Here is a 20,296-nt window from a genome sequence, read left to right as displayed (position 1 = left end):
GATGCCTCCTGCATGTGAATATGGCTGCTGCCGCTCCTGTGCAGCTGCCCTGCCCAAAAGCCAAGGCATTTCATGGAAAACAAAAAAGAGAAAAAAAAATCCAGCAAGTGTTGTATACGCAGATGCAAACACTTGCAAATTTAAATGACTAAAATCGGTGATGCCAGATTCAGAGGAACGGTATCAGTTGTTCCAATTTTATTCGGATCTGATCTGCTTCGCGTGCACTCTGTATTTTGAGTATGTAGGGAATGAATTCTGCCACTGTGCTGTACGTAAACTCACACAGATCGTGCAAGGCAAGAGCACAGTGTTGTCTTTGAAGAAATTAAACTGTCATTAGAGTTAATTTTAAACTCATATACTAAAATGAATTTGTATTTTATGGTAAATTAAGAGAAAGAGTTTCTATTTCTTTTGAGACTGGTGGTGATCTTTCTCAAATTCAGTTGCCGCAGAAACATTATTTCATGTTCAGCACAATTCCATCAGATATACTATACTTGGCTATAATAGCTGGCAGCGTGTGAGGAAACAACCCATGAATCTTTCGTAAATTAGGTTTACCCTTTTTCTCAGAGCTACATGGATCTTGCCTGCCCTCAGCTGGATTTATGGAGGGTTCATTGAAAAGCGCTGGTGAGAAATATATTTGAAAACCAACAATACATCGTGTTATATAAGAAATAATCGGTTCAACCTGGCCAATGATATTATGTTATAACTAACAGAGAACAGGGTCCGTCAGGGATTTCTGAGTGTGAAAAAAGAAGCAATAGGAGAAAGAATAAAAATGAAGAAAGGTCAAATAAAACATGAGACTAAACAAGCCAGTGAAAGAATGGGCTTTCTGGCCTTAACTGTGCATAGGACAAAAAATACCCTTAGTTCAATAGAGTCAAATACCACCTATTTTGTTGTCTTCCAGATATATGAGGTCTCCTTCGGCCTCTGAGAAGTAAAAGGAAAATCTGTATAGAAATAACAGGGCACTTTGTGAAGCAGCAGTGATCAGAGGCAATCTGCTGAAAAGTACATTCACTGGGCAGAACTCGGAAAAGTAATCATAGAATATATACTTTTCTGGGTTAAATAAGTTTCTAAAAAGATCAAAAATAAACAGATAAAAAGCACGGCTAAACTGTGGTGAGAACTGTTGGTTTTGTTAATGAAAAATACCAGCTGCTGGGATGGTCAAATTTGATATTTAAAAATAAAGAAGTCAGGCTTGTACTCCTTAAACCTTCTCTCCTTCCCATATCTCCTTTCCTTGTTATCCTGTGAAAAAGTCATTTATTGATGAAGAGTGGAATTAGGAGAGGAAAGCAATTAATAAATCCAAAGCCAGTTAAAGATGTATCAACTCCTTTCCAATTACTCACCTTCCGCCCCCAATACTAGGTATGCTTCTGAAATCGTTCTCCAACCCATGTAAAAGATGATGTGTTGCTATTACTCTTACTAAGTCTCCCCCTGATGTTTTCTAGTGGAATAAAGTGCTTCATGAATCAGAGGACTGAGCTCAATGACTTTGGAGTTCTTATATACTTCAAACCTTCTTCAGTGATTTCGGATGTTAATCTTATTAAAGGTGTGACCAAAGGTCAGACTGCTATGTCAACAAACAATGAAATGATGAAAGACATTATTTTGTCATTAAATTAATAATTCCACTCTCTCTCCCCTCTTCCTTCCCCCCCTGTCCCTCTGAGCTGAAAGAGCCAATGATGTCCTCATAACCCTGTCTTTCCCCCACAATATTTGGAAATATAATCCCTTTCTGCAGCTTATCTTAGGCATCAATACCTGCTCACTTTCACAGCCCCCATGACGTTTCATCACTACATCTCCTCGCTGTTCCCCAAGGCATGAATGACGCATCGCAAGTCAGGTAAGCAAGAATGACATTTAAGAACTCCCTAGGTCCATCAGAAAGGCATCAAGCTGGCTGACTTACTTACTTAAAAATAGAGGAAATAAAATCACATGCTATTAAAGTCCTTGTTACATTAAACCTCAAGCAGCTTAATTTATCTCAGAGTATACTCTTATAGAGAAGGAGCAAAAAGAGCAGCAGAATATAACTAAGAACTACCACAGAAGTGATGCCAGTATGCTTCTATATTTCAACAGTAGATATTGCGGGGGCCATCAGGAAAGGTTTTATCCTGTGAAATTATATTTAAATAATCTCTTATATTACTGTCATCAGGATTCCAACATTTTGGTTGAACAGAACCATGCTTTTAATTTTTCTGCTTTCCTGCAACGACAAGATTAAGATTTATTTTTTTTTCTGCTTGTGTAAATTCCATGATATCTACACTATCAATATTAATACCTATTTTTCTGCCATTCAGTTGAAGATGTTCAGGAAAAAGTTACAAATTAGATTTCAATTATGAGAACAACAATTGCAACACGCTAAGGAAATCTTATAAATTAGCAAATCTCTCCTCAGAATGTGCTTTTTCTGACCCCTTACTCTCAAAAGAAAGAGCATCCAGACTACCTGATAGTCTTCTCACAATAGCGGAATAAGAAGCCAAGAAGAAGAAAAGAATCTATCACAGCCTAGTCTGATTGATTCTTGTAATGTCAGCCATAAAATTTCACTGACAGAGATCTTTGAAGACCATGAGGACCCCATTAGAACAAAATCACAGGTACTTCTTCCCATGAGAAAGGCATTGTTGTTGCCACACAAAGAAGTACAGGTGCAATGTTGCCAGAGGGGTGTTTAGTTGCTTAAAATAAGCACAAAGCGTTATGTAAAAGTTCAGACTATTGTCTACATATGGACTGCTGTCTACATATGGACATTACATATGGCTCTCGAGCCAGAAGGCACGCACAGGGACAGAATGTAGGAACAAGGACAAATCCATGCTCAACTTTCTTCTCAGAGGTGGTCAGCTGGCATTTTCCTTTGAGAAGCCAACAGAGGCAAATGCAAAACCAATGCGGATGAGTCACCTGATGTGACTTCAGAATCCCCATAACAGCTGCACATGGCCTCCAGTGACTGGAGATGAACTATCCCTCCAAGACTCATTTCAGAGATCAATTAACCCCTAGATCCACAAATGCAGAAATTACCACCGATTGAAAGATTTTATGGGTAAGCAGTATAAAAATCAGAGATGTTGATAAACCCAGGCCTGGTGAGCTTTGCCTACCCTTCTGCTAAACGTAAATGCTGGTAGGAGCCTAGAATGTCCTATTCCTCAGTACGTCTGCTAACCAAGAGGTCTATGGTCCCCTAAAATTAATTTCTTTAATTAGTTAATGTTTGGAAAGCACTTTGAAGATGCAAAGCTGCATTTAAGTGCAATGGATTATTTATTATTATACCCTCAGCTCCTTGACTTTGATTCACTGAGGATAAGGTTATGATCTTGCTAATTTTCAAACATGTCTAGTATTTATATCCTTAACGTGTTGCATTCAAGGTGTTTGTGTGAACCAAACCAATACTGAAATATCTGAACACTACGATGATGTGATCTTGCTGATGTCTTTAAATGAAAATGGAGCAGCAAGTACTTCGCTTTTATGTTGCATCCTCAACTGAAGAGAGAAAGCTTCACTTCTTAATTTCTGTGGCAATTCATTTCCTACCAAATGCAATGCCATCATCACAGAAGCACTAAATGCTTCACAGCAAGTTTTAGTGAAGCAGCTTGGATTACATTCAAATTACTCTTTAGTGTCTTGCACTAAATCAGTGAAAGTCAGTTTAATACCAACAAAGCCATACAATATGTACGACCTATACTTGCACTGTTTGGGATAACTTGTTTGCTGAGTGTTGCAGAAAGTGACATTGCAGGAAATAATTACAAAGCTTAAATACATACAAAAATCCATTGGAAACAATTGAATTCTTGATGCCTAGCTTGTGCGATTGGTTTTTCTATCAGGAGCCTTGTGGAACATTGTGTTAGAGGAGTTAGTGAACTTGGACAAGCCGTGTCTGCTCTGTTGTGCCTTGTACTTAGGGTTTAAGCCCATAGCTGCTGTAAGGAAACCTGCTGGAGTGCCCTGTGCCAGCCCCTGCTGCGTGTTAGTGGGTGTTATGACACAGATAGCATCCAGTCTGTCAGGAGAAGATATATGGTTTTGTCTATCACAAAAGACAAACGGCACTACAGCACGCGAGGGAGGAGGAACCCCTCCACGGTTCGTATCCATGCACCATGCCATGGGAAAATCCATCCAGGATCTGTCTGATGTTGCATGGGCTCCTGCATGGGCAGGGCTCCCAGCATCTCAAGAGATGAAATATTTACTTTTTATCTGTATTCCTCTTTTTAGTCTGTTTTATTAAAACAGCTATTTTATTAAGCCATTTGTGGCTCAGCCTTTCTCATAGAGATCCAGAAAGAAACATCTCACTACCCCCAACACCTGCGCAGAACAGTTATATCTTTCTTTTTGTGACGTATCGTCATTATGCAACAATATTATCGTTTATGGTGTGCCACCCTAAGTCAAAAGACTATTCATAGAATCATAGAGTGGTTTGGGTTGGAAGGTCATTTGGAAGATGACCTTTAAAGTTCATCTAGTCCAACCCCCCTGCCATGAGCAGGGACATCTTCAACTAGACCAGGTTGCTCAGAGCCCCATCCAACCTGGCCTTGAATGTTTCCAGGGATGGGGCATCTACCACCTCTCTGGGCAACCTGGGCCAGTGTTTCACCATCCTCATTGTAAAAGGCAAATATCTAATATAGATCGCCCCTCTTCCAGTTTAAAACCATTACCCCTCGTCCTATCACTACACTCCCTTATAAAAAGTCCCTCCCCATCTTTCCCGTAGCCCCCCTTTAGGTACTGGAAGGGGCTATAAGGTCTCCCCAGAGCCTTCTCTTCTCCAGGCTGAACAACCCCAACGCTCTCAGCCTGTCCTCATAGGAGAGGTGCTCCAGCCCTCTGATCATTTTTGTGGCCCTCATTTGGTCCCGCTCCAACAGGTCCATGTGCTTCCTGGGCTGAGGGCTCCAGAGTTGGATGCAGTATTATAAGACATAAATATTATTCAATAATATTTATCTATGCAGGTGGGAGGTATGTGCAGCTATGTGAATGCACTGTGGCCATATGTGATTGAAGAAAGTCCACATAGCCTCCAGACATCTACAGGACAGTACCAGTACCTCTTGTCAGTACTACAGCCCTCACATGGGGGTCACAGAGCGTTATAAGAGTCAGTACCTCCTAGGAATAGTGTAGCTTTGCTCACTGGGACCCCATGTCTCAATTCTCCTCAAATCCTTTGGTTTTCATGCCTTTTCCTCCCAACAAGTGTCCAACTTCTGCCATTTAGCCTGCTGCATTACTTGATCCTATGCCTCTTGGACCAAAGTCATCGTCTTTCTGCAGCCTTCCTTCTGCACACTCCACTGGCCACCAGAATTACCTTCTCTAGTCTACATCTTCTGAGGTTCTCTTCAGCATCTGCAGCTTGGCAGTGGCCAGTTCCAAGTTAAACACCCTCCTTAGGGCTATTCATGCTGCAGAGTTTCCAATCTCATTGCAAACAACACAGGTGTTATTCTTACAGCTTTTTAGACAACTTCAGTAGGATTTTTTAGGAGATTACACTCACAGTACGCTGTATGGTTCTAGAACATAAAAAAGTCTACCCCAAAAAGAAATATTTCTCAGGTTTAGCTCAGTGCTATTACATTACTGTCAGATGAACACAAACGCATGGTTCCTTAAGTATAAATTAACACTCTAATACGATACTTAAACAGATACTAGTATGTTTAAATCTTCAAATAAATTTAAGAAATGCAAACCTACTCTAGCAAATTAAGGTTACTTCATGTTTGAAAAGTCTTGGAAAATTAATCACAGCAAGAGCATAAATGACGAGGAAGTACTGTGCTTATATTCAGATGTAAATTTGGAAAAGTTGTTAAAATTATTGACCAGAAATGGTCAAATCACAGCAGTCACATTTGATATTAGTCAGAATAACAGCGTTAATGAGAAGGATACTGGTTTTGAAATATGACATTTTACTGCACTTATATACTCATAAAACGCAATCATATTTGACTGATTTGAAAATATTCCTTCATAGCGAGAGGGCCATAACTGATAGATGTCATGACCACCTCCAGTACTTGATTATTGTGGCTAGTTCAAGGCTCATTAAAAGTCTGATATAATTTTCCACTCTTTTGCATTAATCATGCAGAATTACTTTCCCTTTTTTTTTTTTACTTGGCTTTCATATAGTTCTGTTCTGTCACATTTGCTGCAGATGCATCATAATTTGATGCGTAGTCCCAATGGCATAAGGGGGATCACTACCCAGTAGGAAACAAGATTTTGCAGCATGGTGCATGGAAAAAAACATTGTTTAGACTATGGCTACTATGAAGTATTTTGACAAAATAATATTGATCAAAAATCCACCAAGGAATAAACTATCTTGTAACTCTTACCTCCCTTCATATTGATAGAATGGTATTTTGGCATTACAATGCATACTGGGCCTGCAGGACTTCCAAAGTACCAATCTTCTTTCCTCAAATCTGTTGTACTGTTGTCAAACCTGAATTTTAATCTTAGAATCTAGAAGACGTGTGAGTTCTAATATATTTTCTAGTTTATTTGCTCATTGCATATTGATTTGAAGTAATGAGGCGTAATACATCCAATACCACAAAAGCACCACACTTTTCAATAAATGACACATCAACTGCTAAGAAAATTGTTGGTACTGTTGTTAGCACTGCATCACGGTGTTCAGAGCGCTTATTTTGTGCCTCACTAAACTGTCTTTTGCACTTTTTTCCTGTCCTATATGATGAGAAAGGAGGAGTTTCAGTCCTTCTCTTGCCTTGTCATATCCAGGAGTTTAGTCCTGGCCCTCAGAGATATCAGATCAGTGTACAGGTGTTAGGAAGATGGAAGGGAGGAGAGACCAAAACATTCTTATGCCCACTCACAACCTCTCAGCATCACCCAACCCTTTGCCTAAATGTGTTAATAGTATCTCAATATTTGGTAGTAAAATTACAGTTTGCCACTAATTTGAAACAACAACTTATTGATGCTTCTAAGGGAACCATTCTCCATTGTTACACAGAACACAAAAAATGGAAAGATGCGGAGGGACTCTTTATCAGGGAGTGTAGTGATAGGACGAGGGGGAAACAGTTCTAAAGTGAAAGACAGTAGATTTAGATTGGATATCAGGAAGAAATTCTTTGCTGTCAGACTGGTGAGACACTGGAACAGGTTGCCCAGGGAGGCTGTGGCTGCCCCATCCCTGGAGGTGTTCAAGGCCAGGCTGGATGGGGCTTTGAGCAGCCTGGTCTGGTGGGAGGTGTCCCTGCCCAGGGCAGGGGGTTGGAACTAAATGATCTTTAAGGTCCCTTCCAACTCTAACCGTTCTATGACTCAACTGAGAAAAACGAGTGCTGAGCAATCCAGATGGCTGGACGAGGATGAGAAGATCTGTCTGGGCTCAAAATCAGGTGCTTGTAGACTCCAGAGGGGAAAAATGATGTCTTTTCATGTCTACAGGTAATTGACAAATAATGAAAACCACTCTGTCAAATCAACCTTAAATGTACATAATATATCTCAACAGGTGTAAACTGATTATTAGAAATTAGTTCGGCCTGATGGATTTTTTATGCATCAGGATGAAGACTGCACAGTTGTCTTTATTTGGCTGTGTGTTTTTCTTCCTTGGAAGAAAGAGGAGTTTTGTCTTAGAGCATGTATTCACAGTGAAACTCCAAGAGCAAAATGGAGGAAAGCAGAGCTTTCTTCATCACAGAATATCCAAGTGAACCAAGCATGTAATTTAAGTTCTCTGTACCTTTGTCGTTTCCGTAGAATCCACATGAGGAGAACGCAAAAAGGAAGATATATAATGTGGCCTCTCAAGGTCTCTTCCGGCTCCCATTTCTCATGATTTCTGTGGCCTCTTTCTGTGAAATGGTAGAGGAAAGAAGAATAAGATCAAGGAGCAGTAACAATGGCATAAAGTGAAATAGAAAAGAAGGGGCAGTCAGGAGAGGAGTGAGCTAGAACAGCGTTTCAGTATAAAGCTGTCACTTCAGGCTGAACCGCACCAGATTTATTTAGCATTCAAACGCAAAAGCAGTTGCTGTAACGGCTATTGGGAAAACAGTTAATGTTTTAATAACTGCAGGACTAAACCATTAAATGATAAAGTCAATATCCCCACAGAGAGTAAATATGCATCAACAGTACATTTACTTTATCTGCTTAACAGTTCTAAGTTCTGTAATTATAGATATTTAAATTTGTTCTTTCTTTAAATCTTGTTGAAGAAGGAAACAGTTCAATATTAACTCTACATAAAGCAAGGAATTCTTAAAAAAATAAAAAAAATAAAATAAAATCATATAATTTGATGATATTCCAACAAAAAAGAGCAGTGGAAAAATCACTGCACACTTCAAGGAAACACAGATTACGTGCTTGGTGAGATATTCAGAATAATGAACAGATGCCGACTTGTATGAGAGGCCTGCATACTTCAACTTGAATATACTTCACTATAGCTAATGCAAATTAAGAAAAACTATCATATTTAGGGATAAAGGAAAAAAAAAAACCACCACTATTCTAATATGCTAAGTAAACAAAAGAGGCCTGACTTCCCCTCGCAGCAGTGCCACCATACAGATTCCAGATAAGAAAATTTTGATTTATCCTGGTCTGAGATGAGAATCAGCCCCAGCTGGTGCTTGCAGAAGAAGGTAATACCATCTTCTTTGTTATACAAATAGAATCTGAACTGTGGATCTTGCTGCTTCCTAGGCAACTGTTCAAGAACTGCAGTTAGGAGCAACTGCTAAGTGAAACTTCGTGGCGAACCTCAGCTCCTGTGACACTTCTTCTCTGCTGATGCCCTTTAAAAATGGTAGCATAGAGGTTGAAGAGTTTTTTGCATGCTAAGTATTTCTTGACATAGTAATGTTGATGTCTATCTGATTTCTGTTTAGAGCTGCTCTCTACTGATATTTTTAATAATTTTCCTCCATAAACTGTAGCTTTTTTATTTTCTCTTTATTGCTTGCTACTCATTCTCACTGAAGATATCTTCTTCCCTGGCCTCCTCATGCTCCATATGCTTCAGCTTTTAAAGACATTAGACTATTCAGCTATTGCTGTAATGGTATTTTAAGATTTAGCTGTAGAAAAGGAAGACATTTTGGTATTCCTGTTAAAATCCCTCTGTTTTGGCAAACTTCCATCATATACACAAAGCAGATTAAAATAGGCAGAAGAGTGAAGAGAACATCAGTACAAGCTAAACCAGGCAGATGAAAAAGGACTCGTTTCAGAGATCTTCAGTAATCACTAGTGCTTCATCTCTACCTTAGCGGAGCCACGCTGAGAGTAATGGTCGCCAGCAAATGCAAATTTCAACTGCATTTACTACTTTACTATGGAGCGCTCTGATGGAGATATCCATATGACACTAAGTATCTCACACGATGTTTTCTGGAGATTACCTCAGTCAAATATTATTTTTAGACTTCTGTTAGAAATAGAGATCTATAGACCTACTTTGAAATAAAAAAAAAAAAAAAGAAAAGAGGATAGTAATCTAAATTGAAACATGTTGAACCTCTGAGATCTTGTAGCCAAGAAAAAAGTGTGTGTTTCCACAGCATTTATTTATAGCTAAGGTGCCTGACAAGATGAGATTTTAAAAATTATATTGATTCCTTTCTTTACCAGCATTTCATTGAAATGCAGTCCTTCAAAATAATGTGACTACAAAAAAAGTGTCAAACATTAATTCCAAATTACCTTGGAAGTGTCACAAAAGTAAAAGGGAAATAAGAAATTTCTAAAAGCTGTATGTTGAAGACAGTACCAACAAATCAATGACAGCTAAAATCAGCAAATCTTTGTGTTTTGATTTACTCAGTGGTTTTCAGACTGATGTCTGACAATGCTGTAAGATACAGAACATATCATAAGAGGAAAGGCAGAGCGTTGTAGCAGAAGAGCTTCTCAGGATGTTTAAAAAAAATGAAAAAAAAAAACCTTACAATTTTGAATTGGTCTAGGTCATATAGACTAGTCATTTGAGCCAACTCTAGAATCTTGAATGTACTCATCTACTGTAATGACTCCAGTTAGCAATACAGGAGTTTAAAATTCTCAACCATATTCTAACTTCTGGGGTTGCTTTTCCATCAGTTAATGATACAAATTAAATTTGGAATATTAATCTGTTTTCTACCCAGCAGCTTCCCTTGCCAAAAATTCCTGCTTATTGACCAGGCAGTTACTCCTTCTCTAAAATCATCTGAATTAGATCATTAATGTTACCTGTCCAGCCAAGTTTATCTAGTGAAGAAAAACTTTCTTCCTTAGATTGAGATGGGCACTACACTCCTCAGTCAACGATGCTTTGTTACTATCCAACACTGCTGGTGTTCTGCTTCCTTAAGTAACTCAGATTCGGCTCCTTCCTTACTGGGAAGGCCTCCAGCTTCACATATCTTGCAAAGGGTTTTGATCCTATTTGAAGCACAAGATACCCTGGGTGATCGGATTCTTAAAACAGAATTCTTTCCACGGCTCTCTTTCACTCAGGTGAAAAACGTTTCGTAAGCACATTTTTCTCCATATGTAGAATACCTAATGCAAACAGGCATGAGTTGGCTGCAGCCGACAGGCCAGTGGTTAGAGATTCAACCAGGATATAAGAGCTGCAGGTCCACATCACTCTTTCAAGGCCTGGTTAATTATTTATATAAAGTGGAAGAGATCCAACAGGAGGGAAAACAGGTGCTCAAACTAAAACGCTCGATCGTTTAATGATGGGGGTATTCCTGGAGGATATAGATTGCAATTCCTGAACTGAATTCAGCGGAATGGGGATTTGAATTCAGGCCAATGCTCTAATTACTAAGTTAATGCATATTCTATGAAAAGAGAAGCTTTCTCTTTTTTTTATTTGTTTTATTCATACAGAGAAATTAAACATCTAACTCTATGAGAAATTTCTTTCCACAGGACCACAAGCTGAAAGAGATTCTTATGTCTGTCAGTGGGCCACTGCCCTTGGACATTTTAGATTTTTTAAAATTATTATTATTTCCAAAACCACTAGCAGCAAACCCTAATTTGGAAATCATCAACTCAGGTTTATGCAGTAATTATGTTCAGACCAAGGTGTCCTTTGCGGTCTCTCATTCCCAAAGGGTGACAAAGGAGGCTGACCCTGGCATCCTGTACCATCAGGGTATTTGCACAATCCTGCGGGGATTATCTTGCTCTATTTGTTTGCAAATAGCTGGGGCATGGGTCTTTAGAAAATTTTTCCATTATTTGCAAGGGTGTCGCATACACACAGGAGCAGCCAAATGCACACAGCGCAGTCCAGTTAATTCCATAGATAAGCTTAAAAGTAACACTGAGTACCTTTATTTCTCTGCTTGCAAATAGCATTTCTCTGATAACTGACTAAAACTGATGTGGTCACCTCATAACTACTGCATCTTAAACGAATGACCAACATTATTTTAATCTGCAGCACTACTAGATTTATGCAATGTGGATATACAACGTAATTTTGAAATTTGAAAAAATCTCTGAGAATTCCATATTTGCTCTTGAAGCCATTGTTGGTAATGCCACCATCAACATGTAACACTTTCCTTCTGGGAAAGAGACAGCTAGCTAGATATGAAAATTGTGAAAAGGAAAACAATGTCAACGACACCAGTATGTTCTGACAAGAGCCTAGACAACTACATGAATATCTCCGAAGAAATGCCAATCATGTCAGGAAAAAGTCAAGAAATTAAAACTACAGTTGCCAGCTTTATGCATTTTTAAAAATAATCGTTAATATTGTATAAATTTACTTTAAAACCATTAATTAAAGCATTCCCTCCCCTCAGTTAAAATAATAGATTCAGTAGAGAAAACTGTTCTTTTTACATGGATCAGAAACAAGCATCTCAGACAGCTCTACCAGAGATGCTTGTTACTGATGGTGCAAGTCTTATATACATTCACAATAGCATCTCCTAGGGGAATTTGAATATGTACTCCTTCTAATTTGATATTTATAGTTATATATTTACATATATTAGTTGAGTGAAAGGATCATGTACAAGCAGAGAATAACAAGTATCTGTCTTTCCACACTTTCAAATTCAGTGTGTCATGATGGGTAAGGCCCAGGATAAGAGTCTGAAAAGCCAGGACACCGTTAAACAGTTGATCATTCTACTGTTGGATGCCAAGTTATTTTTTGTAATTCATAGTTCTGTTTCCTCATAGAAAAATAACTGAAATAATATTTGCCTTCTAACCTTCTTTATAAAATACCTGTGTTGAAAAGTTACAGGTAAGAACAAAGTAGTTTAAAGCAGACAGAGAACAGAGGAGATGAAACAGCACAGAGAAAACTGCATTCCAGCGGGTCTCCAGGCATCCCTGACACCAGTTGTGAACGATTCCATCATCTTTTCTTCCCTTCAGTGTAGTAACAAGTGTTACCATTTCTTTTACATAGCCATTGTCAAAGGATCTTTTTGTATTGATGTGTATTGATGCGCAATTTCTGAGACAAACATTTAAAAGGTATATGCAGTAGCCATGAGGATCCACTCGCTGAGATGTTCTTAGCAGAACCTTTTATTTCAAAAGCAGAACTTATTACTTATAAGGTAACATAACTTTACTTATACTGTAACTTTACTTATAAGGTAAAAATTCAAAGGAAGCAAAGTCTGAACTGATCTGGCAATGTTCTGATACTGAAGAGGAAAGTTAGATACAATTAATTTAAAAAAGAAATATCACCTGCATTATTGTATGGCATTTACAGTCTACTGTGTTTGTCTATGAGACAGAAACACAGAGAGAGTATGCAATATGCATTTAAATAAATGACATTTATAGTATTATTGAGGAAGGGTCATAGGTACCTATCACCTGCATAAGAGCAACTGAATCATAGAACCATAGAATCACAGAATAGTTTGGGTTGGAAGGGACCTTTAAAGGTCATCTCGTCCAACCCCCCTGACATGAGCAGGGACATCTTCAACTAGATCAGGTTGCTCAGAGCCCCATCCAACCTGGCCTTGAATGTTTCCAGGGATGGGGCATCTACCACCTCTCTGGGCAACCTGGGCCGGTGTTCCATCACCCTCATTGTAAAATCTTTCTTCTTTATATCTAGTCTAAGTCTACCTTCTTTTAGTTTAAAGCCAACCCCCTGTCCTATTGCAACAGGTCCTACTAAAAAGTCTGTGCCCATCTTTCTTACAAGCCCCCTCAAAGTTCTAAAAGGCCGCATAAGGTGTCTCCGGAGCCTTCTCTTCTCCAGGCTGAACAATCCCAAATCTCTGAGCCTGTCCTTGTAAGAGAGGTGCTCCAGCCCTTTGATCATTTTTGTGTCCCTCCTCTGGACCCGCTTCAATAGGTCCATGACTCTCTTGTGAATGATGCTCATCAGTTTGACGTTCTAACGACATGCGGACTTCATACATTTTCATCTGAATTACCTTCCTGATTCAAAAGACTTCCTATTTGACAAGAGCTCCACTGCTTCCCTGACCTGTCTGCAGCTCTGTGACTCCCTTGGGCAGACACCTGACTGACTGCGGTGGTAAACACCACACTCAGTCTCTTAACAGATCTTGCCATATGAATACTATATATTGTGTCAGTAGCAAGGAAGGAACTGCAGAGAAATTACTGTCTACCATTTCTGCTGTGATCTCAGTAGGCTCCTTGTCCTCCCTGAAGACCAACTCGGCCTGCCATTGTAGAATTCAGCAAACATTTTGTGGACAACATACTTGAAAGAGATACTCTTTACTCGGTGGCCAGTTCTAACTGTTTAACAGAGTGCAAAAATCTGCAGCTGCAACTCAGACTTTCTCTGTCTGAGTCTGACTGACAAGCTCAATCACCAAAAAATATACTTCCCATTACCATGTCATTGTCACAGGAAACTGATGCTACACACGATGACAAACACCAAGAACTGAGATATAATCAACTACTCTCAATCATCTCTGAGGTACTTCCAGCTGGGCTTGCAGATTTTCTATGAAATATCAGTGCTCTGTGGGCTGGGCTGACTGTCCATTGATTCCAGCACTGTTGTGTCTCAGAATTCCGTCGTATGTTTGTGGTTCCTCACTGAGAAAAAGCTCAGGCAAAACATTAAAATCTTATATCTTTCCTCCCCTCTGAAAACCAAAGAAAAGATTGCCTGTTCTCTCTCAGGAGATGCCCACCCAGTGTGACGGGCTGCTGTGACTATAATGCACTTTCATTTGTCATCATTCGTATTTGTAACTATTGATTTTCATCACAAATGCATACTGTGTCTGTTCTTGACCTGATCACAGCTCCCAGAACCCCAGTTCACATGTTTAAAGCTTTATATGTCTCATTCTACTCCATAAAACTGCAGGACTATCATGTTTCTAAAATGAGAGAGATCCTACTTCTCAGATATTAATTAAGCAATTAGTGTCATGCAGATCCAAATACTGCTGTCTTTTGAAGAGGATTTCATGATGGGCTAAAAACTAGTTATGAGTTAAAAACTGAGGTTGTGAATGTGCCACCAGCCAAACCAAGAGTTTTAAGTTACATGACATTTCTTTTGAGGCTGTTAATACTCTTGTGCTCCATGTTCTATGTGCTTTTAGACTTTTTTCCTTTCCATTTCATATTTCATTATGGCCTTCTATCCTTTATGCTTCTGAGAAGCGCTCTAAAGAGTCTATCCAATGATAATTATGGTTTGCAAATCCTCTCTTTTATAAGCAAAAATAATTACTGTATTTTGCATTTCCCTGAGAGTTTTAGCAATGGTCACAAACAGTTATGAGTCGGTATGAGCAAACACTGGCCTCTCATAAATAACAAGGAGTGTGCACACATATACTAAGCCACAGTCAACTGTTTTTCCTGAGTGTATTGGTGTCTGGGCTTTTTTGGTGGTTGACATGACGAATACATTGTTACGGACCTTCAGATTTTATTGCACTGCTGAGGGACTACTGCACCAGGCCACTGGAGCTCTGCAAAAGCAGCTTTCACATTTATGCAGAATTAGGACCTTTTTAACTAAATTCTCAATGTTTTTTTAAGATCTTTCTCAAGTTTTGCATCCCATGTTTTTGGTCCATATTTCTGTACTTGTGTCACGTAACAACTTACTGGACTTACACACCAGGAAAATGAAGGACTTTTTTGTACACATAATAACGCACATACAGTCAATTAGCCAGTTACACAAAAATAAATCATATTTCCAAATGAAATCCACTTCCAGCCCAGGAGAATCTGCTTGGTGTTGAAAGTATCTCAAGGCTGGCAGCCACACAAACGTCAGACACCAGAAAGCTAGTCCTCTCAGACTGTCTCTGTAATCAATACATTGGAGGTGATTCAGTACAGTAATCAATATAAGTTGGAGGTGACTCAGAACACCTTAATTAGAGTTCTTCCTTCTTTGAAATTAAGGAGGGGCATGGAAAAGAATATTTAATTCCTCTTTTCAGTGCAGAGACAGATGATAATTCAAGCAATTCCCCAGGGAGCTGGTTGTAATCATTGCCTCTTGAATCAAGGTGGTCATTATTAGCCATGTGCATTGACAAATAAATATTCCTTGTATTGTAATATGAAACGAAGGAAGGCAGGCCCCCAGGCTGGTGTAATTTTCTGCCTGCTGAAGACATTAACTCCATCAAGCTCGCTTCTGAAAAAATTCAGAAAAGCCAGATTTTCCTGAGCAGGCTAGAGTGGTTTTTCCCACAGTACTAATGGCAGACTAATAACATTCTGTCTCTCTCTCACAGTTCTTTTCTTTTCAAAAAATATGCAAAGCATATGCAAAGAAAAAATGCATTAAGGTAACAAGGTGTTCATCAGAATGAAACAGGCGTTTTAATGTATCCAAGTAACATAGGTTTTGGTAAACAAATTTTCCTATGAGTTTTTACATGAATCTTCTAATAAAAGCATTACAGAAACGTAGCTTTCATTTCTCCATCACCAAAAATCACTCTGAACACAAAACTCTCTAAGGTTTTAAAACATTTAAAAAGAAAATACATTATAGGTTAAAACATTTGAAGAGTCTAGCCTATTCCGGTTCTTACGAGGATAAAACTAAACCTCGATTACATATAAATTAAAATTAGAATCTCAGCTTTGCAATTCAATCTCATTTTAATTCTCATGTTCTCTAAATATTCTCTAATGAGTTTAAAGTAAGTATAGGGGACACAGTCTTGGTAAAATGTGAGACGGGATCAGGTCTAATTAATTTTTTCTGTTAAAGAGAACTGTTAAATATCAAGACTTGTTACACTACCTTATGTAGCCAGTAGTTTACGGTAAGGAGGGTAATAATGTTCTCTTATATTAGTGCTGTGAGAATAAAATAAATCATTTCTGCACATATGTAAAATTATGCGCAGTTGTGTAATACATGGCTCCTAACATTATTATTATAGCTCTAGGAGGATTTGGCAAATATATGTACTTGTATAGTATCTTCTTAGTTCCTTTCACCCACCTCTTCATAAAGGTGGCAAACTCTAAGGAACTATGTGGTAGTTTAATGGGTTTACCACATTTGTTGTTTTAATCACGATCAAAGCGAATGTTTTAAACGTTCTATTAAGACATAAATGTTATCCATTGCTCTAAACATGGTAAAAGTGAATTGCAACATCCCCACAATAAGACATCATCAAATAACTCCTGACTAATCTTTATGACTAATAGTATTCACCACCCGCGTAAAGCAAGTGAAAAGCAGCCGACCTTACCCCGCAACTTCTTTGATACCTTGAAAAGTGAGTACAGAGGAGAGATTATATAATGATACAAGAAGAATATTTTTAGACTCATTATATTAAAATGTTTTCAAACAAGCGTCACTTGCCAAAACAATAAAGTTTATGCAAATGTAAATGATCTCTTGAACTGAGTACAAATATGCTGGGTTTCATCACCTTTGAGAATGACGCTTGTATTACCAGATCATAAAGTAACCTGTCTCTTGCTTCCTGGGTCGTTTTTGTCTTCTTACTAACAGGAATTCAGGTGCCTTAAAGTGGAAGAAAACCGCTTTGTCTGCACCTCCTCCTGGGCTCTAACTGCTGTGTTGCATCCTATAGGCCCTGATTACACCTTCTTTAGATGGCTCATCCCCCTTGTGCATTCAAAATGTAAGGGGGGGGGGGTAGGAAAAAAGTTTCTCTCTATATATCTGCGTTACTGAAGATCCCAGAGTCAGAGAGAGTGTGGTGAGTTATTCTGTTCCCCTTGTCTCATCTGCAAAATCACACGTAAGCCACATCTCCTTGAGTTTGGAAGAAGCTGGTATAGGAGATAACGAGGCAATTGACACAAAAGCAGGTGCCATCTTGAGGACAGCTCTGCATTCAATAGAAACCTGCCTCAGTTCAGCAGAAGATCTGCAATTATCACGCTTTTCTTTCTTTGCAAATGTTTTGTAAAAGCTGTTGAAAGGCAAGAAAAAAAAGTATCCCCCAACAGAGTTGCGGTATCCACCAGAGTCCCTTTGCCTGGATACAATTTCATGGCTTACTGAGTATGCAAAGTGCATTTCAATTCATAGTTCCTACCATCAATACATATTATACATCAAGCTTAAAGGTAAACAACCAAAAAAAAAAGCAAGAAGTTGTTTGAATGAAAATTAGGTTCTTTTATATTGTTCCTGCCTGCGGCTTGTGCAAAAATCTGCGCCGAATCCATGAAAAATTCTAGGCACACCAGTGACTCTGTTAATAACAGATGTTCTGGAAAGTATATCATGTTTTCTGACTAGAGAGGACATTTTTTAACTGAAAGAGGGCAAAGCGTTAAGCTCAGTCATCTTTCTTGCCATAGGACTATACCATGGGAAGCGTGTCCGTGCCATTGGCAATGCCACACGTGCGTTTTAACATTCACGGTCAATGCTTGTAGTCAGGCATCTGGGACTTAACACACTTGTAACAAAACAACAACAGCACACACCATCTGCTGCAGGTGTACACTTGCAAAAAAATTGTTCTAATATACACCTACACTCACACGTACGTTTTGTAAATATTCACGTCTTGAGTTGAGCCCCATTTCTTCATTTCTATCCAGCACAGCAAACTGCATATTTTACTTAATTTAGGCTATTTTTTTGTTTTTTGAAAGACACAACAAAAAGCCTTTAGGCATAAGTGCTCCATAACTCTTGGCTCTGTAGGGAAATCTCTCTTTTATGTAGGAAGACCATGCAAAGCTACCCAGGTTATTCCGGTAACTCAGCGCATTTCACCATTGCCTCATCTAAATGCACTGGATAAAATCACTGGATTACAGCAGGGATTTAGTTTCATCTGTGTAATTATTGTTTGTAGCATTAGCCTCAGCATTTCCTTAGAAATTGTTGCAGTTCAGAAGGGTCAGGGCTGACTACTGGGCGACAGCAGCTGCAGAAATTCGTATCACAGATTAGAGGAACTCACTCAAGTGCCAGGACAGCCATGTGGGATAAGTCTGCTAGGTTTATTATTAGAGATAGTCCCAAGTGTTTAATTCGAATATTAAATTCACTTTTTAAATTCTTTTTTGTTAAACCCACTTCAAGTGAATATGCATGCCTTTTTGTACTAACTGGCAGAAATATCCTAGAAAATTAGGTTGATAGTAAGTTTGTTCCCTGAGGCACTTATTTTTTATATGATGCTAAAATGCAAAATATTGATTTGTAGACTTTCCTCTCAATGTTCAATTACATCTATATGTTTTGATCACGTCTTGTGTATGTCTCATACTGGTCAGTACGTTTTCCCATGTGTTCAGTTTGATCATCTTGCAATTGTTTTCTTCTGGGTGTTTGTGACTATTGTAGTTCCTTCCAGTGGGAATCTTTGTTTAGAAATGCTGTGTTTGTGGTGAATGTAGTATTACCTTGTTTTGAGTAAAGGCATTTTGGCCTAACCTTTTCTCAGCAGTGATTTTCTTTCCATTCTGTCTGAACACGGCCGCGACACATTTGGATAAATCAATCATCCTGAGTGCAGAAGTGTGGTGCTTGCTGCCTTGTGGGTCTTTATTAGGAGAGACGCAAGTAATTTCTATACTAGCTTTATCTTTGTAAGACAATGATGACCAGACCAAGGCTTCCTCCTTTTTGTGTTGCTGTTGAGTATTGAGTCTTCCAGAATTCACCTAACAGTCATTGTCCTGTTACCTATTCTGTCAGCTCCCCTGTGAATCAATTCAGTCAGTGCTTTTAAATCTTCTGCTTCTGATCTGAATACAGGCTATTTATGCATAAGGTCGTATTGCTGCTGGAAACCTCACTCAGTATTACCTTATGGAGTACGCAGGGTTCCTCTGCAGTTACATTCAGAAACGTCCGTGGTATTTCACAGACCATTGTGTGATGACTAGTACACATTCACATTTTAATGCCAATGTTGTAGCATCTGTGGGCAAATGAAACTTTTTTAAAAATCGATTTTGTTATCAAATACCTGCCGGACAATTAAGATCTGTTTGAAAAGGTTCGTGGCACATTCTAAATGTGGTTGTACTAATTTTTCATCAGACTATCGCTAATAATCCCAGACTCAGTGGTGATGGTTTTACCTTGAAACTCCTCCCCAGAAAAACTCAATAAACACACTACAGCCAGCTCCAAAAATACCACAGCAAGATGTAAAGGTATCAGAAGAGACAGGTGGTTCCTGGTTCACTGTCAGATACCATAATAAAATAATTGTACCCTGAATTAGATCTGGAATTGCACAGACAGACAATTCAGTGTGTAAGGTCTACACGGTCATGTTCTCCTGTATTCTTTTAGACATTTCAGGGCTGATTGTCAGAGGAAGCCTACGCTGTGCTTTGCAAACATGCACTAGCATGCACCAGCCAAGGAATCAATGAGACCGGTTTTATGATGCCTCATCTATCCACACAGACTTTGCAAGGAGAAAAAACCAACAAAACAACACATTTTGGGACATTTATTGTATCGCTCAATCAGTTTCAAGTGGTGTGGCTTTATTAGCTACCAAGATGTAAACTCTGTAGTTGGGATATTCAACTTATCCCAAGACAGTCTGTTTCTTTAGCATATGTGAATCAATTAAAGAGGACTCCACGAACTACATGTCATTCTTGACTTCAAATATTTTCAAAAAGCCTCCCAGCAGTGACTCATTTTAATTTATCTTTTTAATGAAAAAAAAAAATATTCAAAATC

This window comes from Chroicocephalus ridibundus, chromosome 5, assembly GCF_963924245.1.
Source record: "Chroicocephalus ridibundus chromosome 5, bChrRid1.1, whole genome shotgun sequence".
NCBI classification, from domain to species: Eukaryota; Metazoa; Chordata; class Aves; order Charadriiformes; family Laridae; genus Chroicocephalus; species Chroicocephalus ridibundus.
This window is presented reverse-complemented; position numbering follows the sequence as displayed.